Source organism: Dermacentor silvarum, chromosome 10 (assembly GCF_013339745.2).
Source record: "Dermacentor silvarum isolate Dsil-2018 chromosome 10, BIME_Dsil_1.4, whole genome shotgun sequence".
Taxonomy (NCBI): domain Eukaryota; kingdom Metazoa; phylum Arthropoda; class Arachnida; order Ixodida; family Ixodidae; genus Dermacentor; species Dermacentor silvarum.
In genome coordinates, this window is record NC_051163.1 from 56,787,979 (window position 1) to 56,801,939 (window position 13,961).

A 13,961-nucleotide genomic window follows, 5' to 3' on the forward strand; every position below is an offset into this window, starting at 1 on the left:
TTCGATGCAGAATATCTTTGTCGTCAGTACGCCCAGCGCTACTAATGCAGCAGCGTACAGTCGAGTAACCGAGATCATCCTTACCGACCAGAAACACCCGGTCACGGTCTACCTCTCGCCTGCCGGTATCACGAGCCGAGGCGTGATTTGCGGCGTCGACACTGACTTCGACGACGCCGCACTCAACCGCATGCTAATCCAACCGCGAAACCCAAGCCTACTGGGAGCGCGCCGCATCAAGAACACTGCAACGGTGATTCTGATCTTCAACGGGCTCAAAGTGCCCAACTACGTCTACTGCGGCCAGGTCATCTACCGCTGCACGTTGTACAAGCGTCAAATCGACACCTGCCGCAACTGCGGCCAAGTGGGCCACCGCCAGGACGTGTGCCCCACTCCTTCAACCAAGGTATGCGAACAATGCGGACACTTACCAACGGACAACCCACACGTGTGCAACCAACCAGTGTGTGCCTTATGCGGCGAAGCACACCGCACGGGCGACCGCGAATGCCGACATCGCTACCAGCTGCCTTACCTGGTGCGCCGCCGTCGTCAGCGCCGTCGCCGACGAAAGCAAGACCAGCAGCAAACACCCACCCCAGGACCCAGCCCGGTTCCTGCCAAGACTACCGAAACCCAAGGACCTCTCCCAGACCAGCGAACTCCCACCCCCACTGACAAGCCTACCTGGGCCGACAAGGTGGCAGCAAAGGTGAGACCCGCGCAGCTCAGCGTCAGGGACACTTGCCACAGCAACCTGACCCAGAACTAGCGCAGCTAAAACGCATGTATGCGGAGCAAGCTAAAGAAATCCAATCGCTTAAAGAAGAGCTAGCAAAACAACAGGCCCCCCCATCGCGCGAGGGTAGCATTAGCAGCGGCCCCGTCTCGATACGCGGCGCTAAGAAACGAGCAGGCCTGACGCCTCAGGCCGAAGAGCAGTCCGAATTTGAACGGTTTACAGCTAACATATACGCGATACTAGAAAAGTACCGCGCGGAGACCATGACCGAGTATGGCGCTTTCAACGCTAAACTCGAGAGCATGCAGAAACAACTTAACGAGCTGGCTACATGGCCAGCACAAATGGACGCGAGGACTAAGGTGTTGGAGGAGGACCTGGCACGCGGAAAGCGCGCTGGGCTAATACCTAGGCCTTAAAATGGCGTCGTCACAATCATTCACAATTTGGCAATGGAACACTAGTACCCTCCGCACGCGGAGAGAAACGTTACAACAATTCATTGGCTCTATAACCCAACGACCGGCCGTCATTCTCCTGCAGGAAACGCGTATCGACCGATTCGCTCTTCGTGGATATAGAGTCGAGGCCGTCTGTGGGAACAAAGCTCGAGGCATAGCCACCTGTGTGGCTAAGCCTTACGCTTACACGACACATGCAATACGCCCAGACCTCAAAATAGAGCATCAGATGTTAGAAATCATCCCCAACGCTCACATTAAGCAATCTATATTTATCCTTAACGTGTACAGTTCACCTTCGCACAGTACAGAAACATTCACCACACTAGTAACTAAAGCGACGCAGATAGCAGGCAACCATCCTCTCATCATCGCGGGGGACTTCAACGCCCCCCACTGTAGACTGGGGATACAATCGCACAACACAGAAAGGACGCCACTTACAAACGCACATCACTCAACACAATCTAGTGTTACTTAACGACCTCTCTACCCCCACACACATAGGTAACTCAGTGTCACGGGACTCATCCCCTGACCTGACCCTGGTACGCAACGTATCGAATCCCACATGGGTTAACCTGCAAGCTAACCTAGGTAGCGATCACTTTATCTGTAGCACTACATTCAATATAAGCAGCCCCGAACCCAGACACTTTAAAATAGTAGACTGGGACTACTTTAGGCAAATTCGAAAACAAGACACCAACCATTACTCTTCCCTCGCTGAACACTTTACGAGACTACAGCGGGACGTAAAACAAGCTACCAAAAACATCTCTACAACACGCAACATCGACCACATGGACAGCCACCTCGCACATCTCCTGGAGGCTCACAAAAGTCTTCAAGAAAGATGGAGAACACAAAAACACAATCGTAGGCTACGAAAAAGAATTGCATTGCTCAACCGACAAATCGAAGAGTACAGCCAGACACTAGCATGCCAACAGTGGAATGAGGTGTGCAATTCGCTCGACGCACGCATGAGAAAAGGTCTAAAATGGGACCTTCTCAAGCACCTGCTCGGCGACAAGCCCACCAAGTCAGAGCAACGACTAACCCTAGATAGACTGTTACACAAAGCGCGAGGGCAGCAACTTACAGATGCGCAGATTTTAGAAGCTACAGCAGCCCGGTATCTATGCACAGAACCTAGCTCGCATGAAGACTACCCACCTTACGCGGGGGCCACTCACGACCCATTTGAGGAGGCTATAACCAGCGCTGAAATACGCGCGGTAATAGCAGAGCTCAACACTAAGTCAGCCCCGGGTCCTGACGGAGTCACCAACAAGCTACTCCGCAACCTGGCTGACAATGACATTGAATCACTAGCCACCCACATGAATGAGGTTTGGAAGCGAGGGAGCGTCCCGCCAGAATGGAGGGCCGCGACCGTCATTCTCATTCCCAAACCGAACAAACCCCTAGAGCTTGACTCTCTACGACCCATTTCCCTCACATCTTGTGTGGGTAAGGTCATGGAGCACGTCATTCTCCGCCGAGTCACAAAACATGCAGAGCAAGAGCACCTCTTCCCATTCAATCAAGTCGGGTTCAGGCCGGCTATGGCCACGCAGGACGTACTCCTCATGCTGCAGGAGACGTTACTTAGAGTAAGGAGTAAAGACCTCAAAGCAATTCTAGCTCTCGACTTAGAGAAAGCTTTCGATACCGTAAGCCACGCTCATATACTACACGAAATTCAGGAGGCAGGCCTAGGTCGACGCTTCTACGAATACGTCCGCTCTTTCCTAAGAGCCCGAACGGCTACACTTAAAGTTGGAGATCTCAACTCACACACCTACAACCTAGGCCCGCGCGGCACCCCGCAAGGGTCGGTGCTCTCACCGTTTCTTTTCAATTTAGCCCTCAGACAACTTTCGCAAAAGCTGAAACATATCGAAGGCGTAGAGCACGCGTTCTACGCCGACGATATTACTCTTTGGCGCAACGCAGGCAGCGACGCACAAATCGAAGCAAGCCTTCAGGAAGCAATTAATACAGTACAAAACTTTTTAAAGCCCACGGGCCTCAGACTCTCAGCAGCTAAGTCCGAGTTGCTGCTTCTGCCACCGCTACACGGCCGCAACAACGGCGAACCAACTATACACCTCTCCACAACGGACGGCTCGGATATCCCGATAGTGTCGTCGGTTCGAATTCTGGGCGTTACCCTGCAGGAGAATGGCAAAAACGACTTAACAGTCGCACATCTCATCAAAAAAGCTGATGCAGTCATTCACCTCGCCCGACGCGTCGCTAATAGACACGCGGGACTCACAGAAGAGAGCTTACTACGCATCTTTCACGCGTTCTTAATGTGCCACGTTCACTACGTTGCCTGCGCTCACCCGTGGAGCAAAGGCGATGAAACTAAAGTGGACAACCTCATCCGCAAATGCACGAAACGAATACTTGGTCTACCCATGACGGCAAGCACGCAGCGCCTGCTAGGCCTTGGGGTACACAATACGTTCAAAGAAATCACAGAAGCACAAAGAATGTCCCAGCTCATACGCCTGTCCTCGACAGCTGCGGGCCGGGACCTCCTCTCACACATAAGTCTTCCTATCCCAACTCAAGTCAATGACCCAACACCATTACCGCAACACCTTCGTGCTAAAATCACAGTACTACCCTTCCCCAGGAATATGCACCCGGTGCATAATCAGACTCGAAGAAGGGCACGCGCTCAAGCCTTACTAAAAGCGGCCACCCTACACGCGACAGACGTGGCTTTCGTAGATGCCGCTAAATACGCAGACAAACCCTACTTTGCGGCTGCGGCGGTCGCCCCAGACGGGACAGCCCTCAATGCTCTTACCATACAAACAAAGAAAGCCTGCGAGGCCGAACAAGTGGCTATTGCCCTTGCTCTAGCCCTCCCTCAGCGCGACACAATATTTACCGACTCCAAACCCGCTGCACTGGCATACCGCCGCGGTACACTATGCCAGGCGGCCTTAAGCATTCTAGCTTCCGCTCAAATAAACGAAGACAAGCACATCCACTGGTTCCGGGGCATGAAGGCCTCAACGTTCAACCAGGGGTCCCCAACGGCAATGAGCTGGCCCATAACCTCGCGCGAGATCTTACGCGCCACGCGGGGACGCGGGCCGGCTCACCGACCGGGAGCCCCAACACGCACCCGGAGCCACTCCTCTCCTATCACGAGATTTGCTCGCACTATAAGTTATCGAGAAAGGAATTCCCTTCACCTCACCCAACACTAAATAAAGCACAACAATTAACGCTTAGATTGCTGCAAACGCACAGTTACCCCAACCCCTATATATGCAGCAAATACCTCCCAGATATAAGGCCAGAATGTCCTAAATGCCAAAATCCAAAGTGCGACTTAGATCACATGCTGTGGCAGTGTCCCGCGCTAAACGCTTGCTTCGGGTCTCCTGCCACCGAGGACGACTGGATCAACCACCTCAGGAGCCCCGACAGGGCCCTTCAACACCAGGCCGTCCAGAAGGCCCAACAGGTGGCTGGCGAGCTCCGACTCCCAGTCCCCACATGGGTGGAGCCACCGGGCCGGCCCCCGTAAGGGGTGCCCAGGCCCCTTCAGGACCATTAATAAAGTTAATTCTCTCTCTCTCTCTCTCTCTCCCGTACATGCGAAATCGCAGGAAGCGGCGGCAAAACGCCGGAAGCGTTCTCTACCTGAGGTTGGTGGCGCCGATGCTCGGTTCAAGCGCGACGCCGGCAAGCGGACCAAGAGGCGGCGAGAGCGCGGGAAGCGGTGGAAAAACTCCGGAAGCGTTCTCTACCTGAGGTTGGTGGCGCCGATGCTCGTTTCAAGCGCGAGCTTCGCGAGCCCTCAGCTCCGGGTCCGCTTGCTGGCGTTGCCGTTTTGCTGCAGCTTCCCGCGCCCTAGACTCCGGGTCCGCTTGTTGTCTGCGTCGCCGTGCTGAAGCAGCTTTGCGAGCCCTCGACTCCGCTTGCAGTTGAGCCGCCACTCTCGCCTTTTCACCCATGGCGGGCGCGCCGTTATCAGAAGCCACCGTTATCATCCATGGCTGAAGAGAGAAAGAGCGCGCGTCGGGAACGAACGCCCTTGTGCACCGCAGTGCCCCTAGCGGACTACATGCAAACCAGAGCTACGGACGAGAGAGAAAGAGCGCGCGTCGGGAACGAACGCCCTTGTGCACCGCAGCGCCCCTAGCGGTCTCCATGCAAACCAGAGCTACGGACGACGAGGGACAAGGCTCGGCCGTAAGGCGCTTCGCCCCTAAAAGAAATTTAACAAGAGGGAACACTCGGCGAAAACTGGCAATAGGGAATACGTCACGCCAGTATTCACATCACCCGATAGCTGCTGCGAGCATCGGAAAAAAGAAGTGAGATGAAGTTTACAGCAATCGTTTTATTTTTTTTAACAGCGGAGTTGTTTAAGCCGGAGGTTGGCCCGTATAGGGTAGACCAGAAACTGCTCCTGGCGATGAAGTCCCCGCGCGTTGCCTAGCAACCACTTGGCACAGCTGCGCCTCGCTTCGGCGCCGCTCCGAACCACCGCGCCGAGCTGCTACGACCGCGCACCTGCTTCGTCTAGCCATGACGTCCTTTCATGTCGCCTAGTAACCACATGTGCCTCGCTTCGTCCAGACATGTCAACGCTTCGCCAGGCCGCGTCTTGAAGCGCGTTGTGCGGCCAAGCGAGAATCTGCGTGTCGGCGGCGAGCCGATCCGGAATACCGTGCTACAGTGTACTACCCTATTCTAGTACGCTGTAACCATGCCGAAGCTGCAGCCGAGAAGAGGCGTCGTCGAGTCGAAGATCCCGAGTTTCGTGAACGAGAACGCGAGAGTCTGCGTTTGAGTATCCAGGGTCGTCGGAATAGCGACCCTGGCTGCAGCTTGGTCGATCACAAGCACCGCTGTTTGATCCAGCCTTGCACCACTAGTGCAGAGCGCTAGTGGTGCAGAGCGCTAGTGGCGCCCTGTGTGTGTGTGCTCTCTCTTCGTCCGTCGTCGTTTTCGCGCCTTCACTTCAGATCATGCTTAACCAACACGCCCAACTATCCATCCTAGCTAGTGCAGGCTGCGCTCATTTTAGATGCGAAGCATCTTATGGTCGGGGTTATGTCACTCCCTCCCTCCCTTCGCCGTGCAGCGTCCACACCACTACTGCGCATGCGCATCCTCCTCCCCCTCCTCTCCTCTCCTCTCGGCATTCCTCCTCTCTTCTCCGATGTTCCTCTCCTCTCCGGATTGCGCAACGAATGGCAACACCTGCGGCACCGAGCGCGATAATGCGAAGCAGCTTAGGTTAGAGGCGCGACGGTAGGCGCCCCATGGCACCGGCAACAGTCACCAACGCCGCGCACGTTCGGTGCGAACGCGGGCAAATGCCGACGGCGTCCGCAACAGTTCTGTGCGTTGCTGGTGCTGCTGCATGTCTAAGTATATACAGCTGATAAAACTACCTTGAGTCGACCCCATGGCTGCTTCGCATACTACTCAGGGTTCCCTACGGGAAGATGGTGTAATTTTTTTTATTCTTTCCCGCTCGAACTAGAAACTTTTGCGTAAAATGAAATTATACTTTGCGACTTAATTTTCTTGCGTTACCTAGCGGCAGGCCAATGACAATACGCGTCAGATGCATGCGTCATCCGTCAAACACGCCACCGAAGCGAGCGTGGATGCGAGCGAGGCCGGCTGCGCATGTGTGCGTTCGCCTGTTCGGCGACCCGTCTGTCTTTTTTTAGGAGCGAAGCTCCTTATAGCGGCACCCGTTCGTCCCCGTCGTCGTAGTAGTAGTGTGTAACCAGTCTGAGAAAAATGAGAAAAAAAAAATTCCGAAGTTGTGTCCGTAGCGCGGAATCGAACCAGGGACCCCTCGCTTCCGAGCGCGCGGCGTTAGCTCACTACGCCACGAAGCGGACATGGACACACGCACCACGATGGCAATAAATACCCAACATTAAAGAAAGGCCGCCTTTCTAGCGCGTTTCTAACGCGTTTGTGCTAGCGCGTTACGGCCCGTGTAAGAAGCTGGTGTAAGACGCTGTGGCCTCTCCGCCTTACCTTCAACGCGTTTCGAACGCGCTGCCCAAAGCGGTGGCAAGTCAAGTTCAAGTCGAGGAGCGTTTATGAATACGGGGGGTATACTCTCTCAGCAGTCATGTGATGGCGTCGGCAAACGCGGTGCACGTTCCGGCATGTGTAAATGGCTGCGTAAGACGCTGTGGCCGCTCCCCCTTACTAGAGAGTACTGCACGTTTCTAACGCGTTTGTGCTAGCATCCCCTTAAGCGGGAGATCCGATGATTCCCTCCGGAGCTTCGCCCACTCATCATCATTCACCCCGTGGATATGCTGTGATTTTTTTTCTTTTTTTTTTCCTTTTTCTTTTTGATGTAGCTTTCTTGTTGCGCTCCCGGCGTTGTCGTAGCACACATTGTTGCATATCTGAATACAATTACGGCAAAAAACCGTCTCTCGGTGATTGTCGATGTTAATGTGACTTGCAATCAAGGAATATAGCGGCACAGCTTAGTGCCACACCAAAACGCGTCATGTATGAGGTGTGTACGATGCGCTGCCCTCTGGACATGCTGCACCATCTAGCGGTGCGGCCGCGAAGTCCGCGTGAAGCCCTTTGCGTGCCGCAGTCCAAGAAGTTGATCATTTGTGAGTAGATATGACGTGCTTCACGATTTTCCACGGCACACTATAGTTAATGAAATGGGTGCGATAGCTCAAGGGTGAGTCTCTGTTACCTGATATGCAGAATTGGAACGACCTTGTCCGTTTTCCAATCAACTGGCATAATTCCTGAGGAGAGTGACTGTGAAAAAGTGAGACATAAATATGCTGCACGAATTGATTCCAGGTTTTTCAGGAGTCTCGAATTAATAACGTCCATACCAGCTGACGATGATAGCTTTGTATTGTGAATTATAGATGAAATGCCTTCTTCGAAGGAGGTGACAGCCCGCATGAAAGTTTCTAAGTTAAAGGATGGGGACTGTGAAGGCGCGTCATGTTCATTAGTGAAGACAGATGCGAATGCGTTGTTGAATATTTCTGCGCAAGCTTGATCAGTAACAGCCTCGTGCGAATCGTTCGTCAGTGTACTTTGAAGTTTGAAATTTATTGTGATAAAATACATGTACAGAAGTGGGTATCATATTGATACGGAACAGCCACCACAGTGTGGCTGAACTGAGGAGAAGGAAGACGACGTGTTCCTTCTTGATATAAACATAGTTGAAACCGCCTGCTTCTTGGCCAATCCCCCGTAGTGGGTATGCGCCAAAGTTTAGGAAACAAGACAAGACAAGACAAGCTTCACCATTTTGGCCTCCGTTAGCTTCCCTGTAAATAAATTGTAAATAGCCTTGGGCATCAGCTACACGTAACATTATTTGGTAGAGGCGGACGTTCCCCGTACCCGTCATGGAGCTTCGCAGCGGTCGCAACGGCGCCACTGTAACTACGGCTCCTGCTACCGGCACTTCATCTGCGCAAGCGTCTCCACCTGCAGCCCCGACCTGCGTCACCGCTTCCGCCCCTCCGGATCCTGGTGTTTTCACCGGAATCGGCAGTCCTGATGTTGACGACTGGCTCCGCTTATACGAACGCGTCAGCACCAGTCACAGGTGGTATCCGACTATTATGCTTGCCAACGTTCTTTTCTACCTCGACGGAGCTCCACGGGTGTGGTTCCAGACTTACGAAGAGGAGATCTCGAGCTGGAATCTCTTCAAAGAGAAGCTCCGCGACCTTTTTGGCAATCCGTTTGGTCACCAACTCAATGCCAAGAAGGCCCTTGCCACACGTGTACAGACGTCGACCGAGTTCTACGTGTCGTACATTCTCGACGTCTTGTCCCTTTGTACAAAGGCTGACCGGAACATGTCGGAGGACGATAAGGTTAATCACGTCCTGAAAGGCATTGCTGACGACGCCTTCAGTTTACTGGTGTTTACGAACGTCACCAGCATCGATACGATCCTCAAGGAGTCCCGCCGTCTCGAGCATGCTAAAAGCCGCCGGGTATCCCAGCACATCACGCGACTAAGCAACTCAGCTGCTATGTCATCCTGTGACGACCTCTTCCACCAGCCTTCGCGATGTGACAACTTAACCCGCATCATTCATCGTGAGGTCGAAGTAGCACAACCGGTGGCCCCTTCATTCTCGTCACCTGATCATTCTCCGGCGACGATCTCCTTGATCCAGGCCGTCGTCCGTCAAGAGTTGTCAAACGTCGGCCTGCACTCCGTTCGTCCCGTGTGCTCGGAACCTTTCTCCACGCACGTTCCCACCTCGCTCCTCTTACTCCTCTTATGGACAGCGCAACCCGTCCGAATGGCGAACCGTAGACGACAAGCCAATCTGTTTTAACTGTCAACGTAGTGGACATATCGCTCGCCACTGCCGCAGCCACTGGACTACTCCGACGCGCTACACTGGCCCATACCGTGTGGTGCGACAAGTGGCCAGTGTCACCTATGAAATCATCCCCGCCGACCTCTCATCGTCATCGTCAGCTGCAAGGGACATCGTTCACGTCACGAGACTTAAGCCATATCACACACCTTACACCGCGGATGTGTTGCTTAAGCACCGGGACGGTGCTTCTACTGCCGGGGGTGATGATACGGAACAGCCGCCACCGTGTGGCTGCACTGAGGAGAAAGAAGACGACGTGTTCCCTTTTGATATAGCGTCGCCATTTTGGCCTCCGTTAGCTTCCCTGTAAATAATTTGTAAATAGCCTTGGGCATCAGCTATACGTGACAATATCGTACAGAAGGAGGTCCCATAGTGAAAACACTGTAGGGGGAACTCCTATAAAATCAGGCACGTTTGCACTCGGGCGCTCAAAGCTTAGGCACAGCGAGGATTACTGGCTGCTACTGCTAGGTATAAACTTGGTTGCTGCTCAGTCTTACCTTGGTTTAACTTAACTACTCATGTAGGAAGGTATTCTCGAGCGATCATTTTCGGAGGCACCTTCCCTTTCGCGACATTTCGCGTGACTAGCGCTGGATGCGTGGGCGCCTACGAGCGACAGCGCTCCTCGCATGCCACAAACGCAGGCAGGCTAACCAAGCCTGGTACAGTGCCAAGAACGCTGTCGCTTGCCGACGCCGAACGCGTTGGCGACATTTCGCGTGACTAGCGCTAGATGCGTCGGCGCCTACGAGTGTCAGCGTTCCTGGCATGCCACAAACGCAGGCAGGCTAACCAAGGTTGCCACACTGCCAAGAACGCTGCTGCTTGCCGACGCCGAACGCGTTGGAGGCTAGCCGCTCGGTATCAATCGGCCAGCTTCGCTGTGTCTTGAGCTTTGCACGGCCTAGTGCAAGCTTTCGCCTTTTTTAGATGCGAAGCATCTTATGCTCGGGGCGATCTCACTCCCTCCCTCCCTCCGCCATGCGGCGTCTAATTCCGGTTCCTCTTCCGGTTCCACTTCTGGTTCCTCTTCCACTTCCGGTTCCGCTTCCGGTTCCGCTTCCGGCTTCCGGAGAACGCTTCCGGCGTTTTGCCCGAATGATCACCCGGTGCTTGGCCCACTCATCATCATTCACTTCGTCCTCTCATTCTCCTCCCGCAACGCCGCGATGAGTGCCACGGACAGCGCCAGCGTCAACGCCAGTGTCAGCGCCGTGGACAGCGCCGCGGAGAAGAGGGCTCGAGCCGCTGCCACGAAACGGCAGCGGCGACAGGCCGATCTGAAAACTAATGGGAACTTGAGTCGACCCCATGGCTGCTTCGCATACTACTCAGGGTTCCCTTACGGGAAGATGGTGTAATTTTTTCTTTCTTTTTTTTTTCTGATGGCTAAGCGCGCTGCGGAGAGAAGAGAGGCAGGGGTCGGGAAGGCAGGGAGCTGGCGAGGAGCATGCGCACGCGGTCTCCTCCTCCTTCTCCTCCGGGTTGCTATGGCTACCACGGTTACGCACCACAAATTACGGCTGGCTTAAACAGCTTCGCTGTTTAAAAAAATGTCAACTTTGCTCACACTGTATATAAAACCCTTTTCTCATCTCTTGGACACTTATTTCTCTGTACGAGAGCTCTCCTTTTCCCGGCACCTGGCACGGCACCATCCATGGAGCCTTCGTGGCCTCCCAAATCCCCCACTTTACAACAATGCTTACAAATACAGATCGTAATTGGAGAGTGCCGTGTTACGCGAGCACTCGTTCAGAGCGCGGGCAAGCGCATGAAAATGAAGCTACATTTAGCTAGATCGTAGCAGACGACCAAGGCGAGTACCAAGGCTGACGTCACCGGAGCGTCGTTCGCAGCGCCGCCATCAGTCACGCACAAGGCTATTAAGAGACGTAGCACACTGCCAAGAACGCGTTATTGCAAAACTTGACCTATAAAATTGCGTAGTCGCTTTTTTTAATGCGTGCTGGATGCGTATTGAACTAAAAGTCCTTTGTTGTTGGCGGACAGGTAAGATTTCTCTTTTACGCGGATTTTGGTGGACATATATATCTTCAAGAAATATTTGTAAGTTACTTGCGAGTTTTATAGAGTGATTGTCGTGGCTGTGTGGAAGAACAGGTAGCCTTTCTCATGCTCTAATTGACTCCAGCAGAAGTTACATGTGGCATGTGCACCTGCGATGATGCTTAGTGGGGCGCTATGGACGGTGACAACGTAGCGGTTAAATACAAACTCCGTCCACAAGAACCGCTGGGGATCTATGGTTACTTGAAGAGTCCAGGCACCGCTTAATGACGTTGTGCAGCTAATGTAAACGCTAGGCTTATTGGGAGCTAAAATTAAGACTAAAATATTATCGTTGTCTTAGCGCTGACATCAGGATGGCTCATTCAATTTGCCAAGACGTTCAGGTTCGATCCTAAAACAACTGACACGGAGACAGATCTGTAGGGTTAGAGAGAGAGAAAGAAAGAAACGTTTAATGATATTGTGACGGAAGCGAGATGGAGGCGAAGGATATATTCACAAAATATATACAGAGGAGGCTAGGGCAAGAGATGTCCGATCCGGCCCAAGTGCCAGTGTCTTCATCGTCGTCTTTGTCGCTCTGCCAAGCATCGCGTTGGTCCATGTATGGATCGCTCCGTAACATCACTCTCCGGCGGCTGAAGCGCCGTCCTGGCGCTTGCTATGTAGGCGAGGAGCTGGAAGAGCAGTATGGCTTCAGCCGGGAAACAAGAACGACTTCAGTTGGCAGCGATGAGGTCGAAGAAGCAGGATCCAGGAGTACAATTTCGTAATTTACGTCACGGAGTTGACGAAGAACCTTGTAGGGCCCGGTGTAACGTGAGAGGAGCTTCTCTGATAGGCCAATGCGGCGGCATGGTGACCATAGGAGGACCAGAGAGCCAGGCGTGAAGTGCACGCTTCTGTGTCGGCTGTCGTAACGGTACTTCTGGGCTTCTTGCGAAGCACACATTCGATCGTGGGCAAGTTGACGAGCTGCACGGGCTCGAGCTGCGACGTCCCTGGCGTATTCAGTAGGCGAGTGAGGAGCCGAAGGAAGGAGTGCCTCGAAGGGCAATGCAGGATGTCGGCCAAAGAGCAGATAGAACGGTGGATATCCAGCGGTGTCATGCCGCGAGGAATTGTAACAATATAAACAGTGTCCCGTGCAAAGCCCGGTATCACCCCGAGGTGGGGAGGCTGCTTAGTCCAGGCACCCTCTGGCTTCGACTGCCCTCTTGGCCCTGGCGACGAGATGTCGTTGGTCTTCCAGGTCCCCGAGGTCGAGTTTGGCCTCCCACGTTTCGACTAGGTGGTCATCGTTTGCTTGTGGTGCTCGGTTTCGCGTCCGTTTCCGGTTGCATTTCGCTGTCTTCGTGTCACAAGCATTCCAGGAGCAAGTGTACCAGGGTGTCGGGCACGTTGCAGAGTCGACACAGGTAGCCGTGGAGCGTAGGGGTAGAGGCGGTGCATTATCATTCCGTGAGTGTAAGGCGTTGCATTGTAGGCGTCTGAAGATCACGCTCTCTTCTCTGCCTGAGGTTCGGGTGCGGTGGAGGGTACACGCGGCGCTCGAGCCTGTAGTGTTGTAGTATCGCCGAACAGTTGGTGGGTGCGACCTCGGCCTCTTCTGCCGTGGGTCGGAGAGCGTGTGGGGCGAGGGGAGCCCGGCTGACGTGGTCGCGGGCAGCGGCATGGGCCCTTTCGTTCCCCTCTAGTCTCCCGTGTCCGGGTACCCACGTTACGCAGGTGCACGGGAGTGAGTGCTTCGTCGTTTTAGGATCTTGAGTGCGTCGGCCGAGATGGGGCCCCTGGAGAAGTTCCTACAGGCGGCCTAAGAGTCGGTGAACATCACCGCTGCGTCTACTTACGTGGTGGTGGCGAGAGCGATTGCCGCTTCTTCCGTCGTTTCTGGGTGGCTTGCCTTGACGGTGACCGATGCTAGCTCGCTGCCTCGGGAGTCTGCGACGCTGAGAGCGTACGCGTTTTGATGCGGATACTTGGCGCGTCGGTGTAGCGGGCCTCCGGGTCTTGCTTGAACCTTTCTTTGATGGCGTCGGCTCTAGCCTGTCTTCTACTCTTGCAGTATGTGGGATGCATGTTGCGCTGGACGGGTGCGATGCAGAGGGACTCTCGAACGTCCGGTGGGATTCGATCTTTTCTGTCCGTGTCGGCGACGTACGTCTCGCTGTAGTTCAGGTGTCGGAGTACCCATCTTCAGGTGGGCGTGTCATCTGTAGGGAGAAAACAGCCGTTTTAAACGCGCAAAACAGCTCGACGTCACGGAAATAAGCGAACCTAATTGGCTGGCGCATCTAT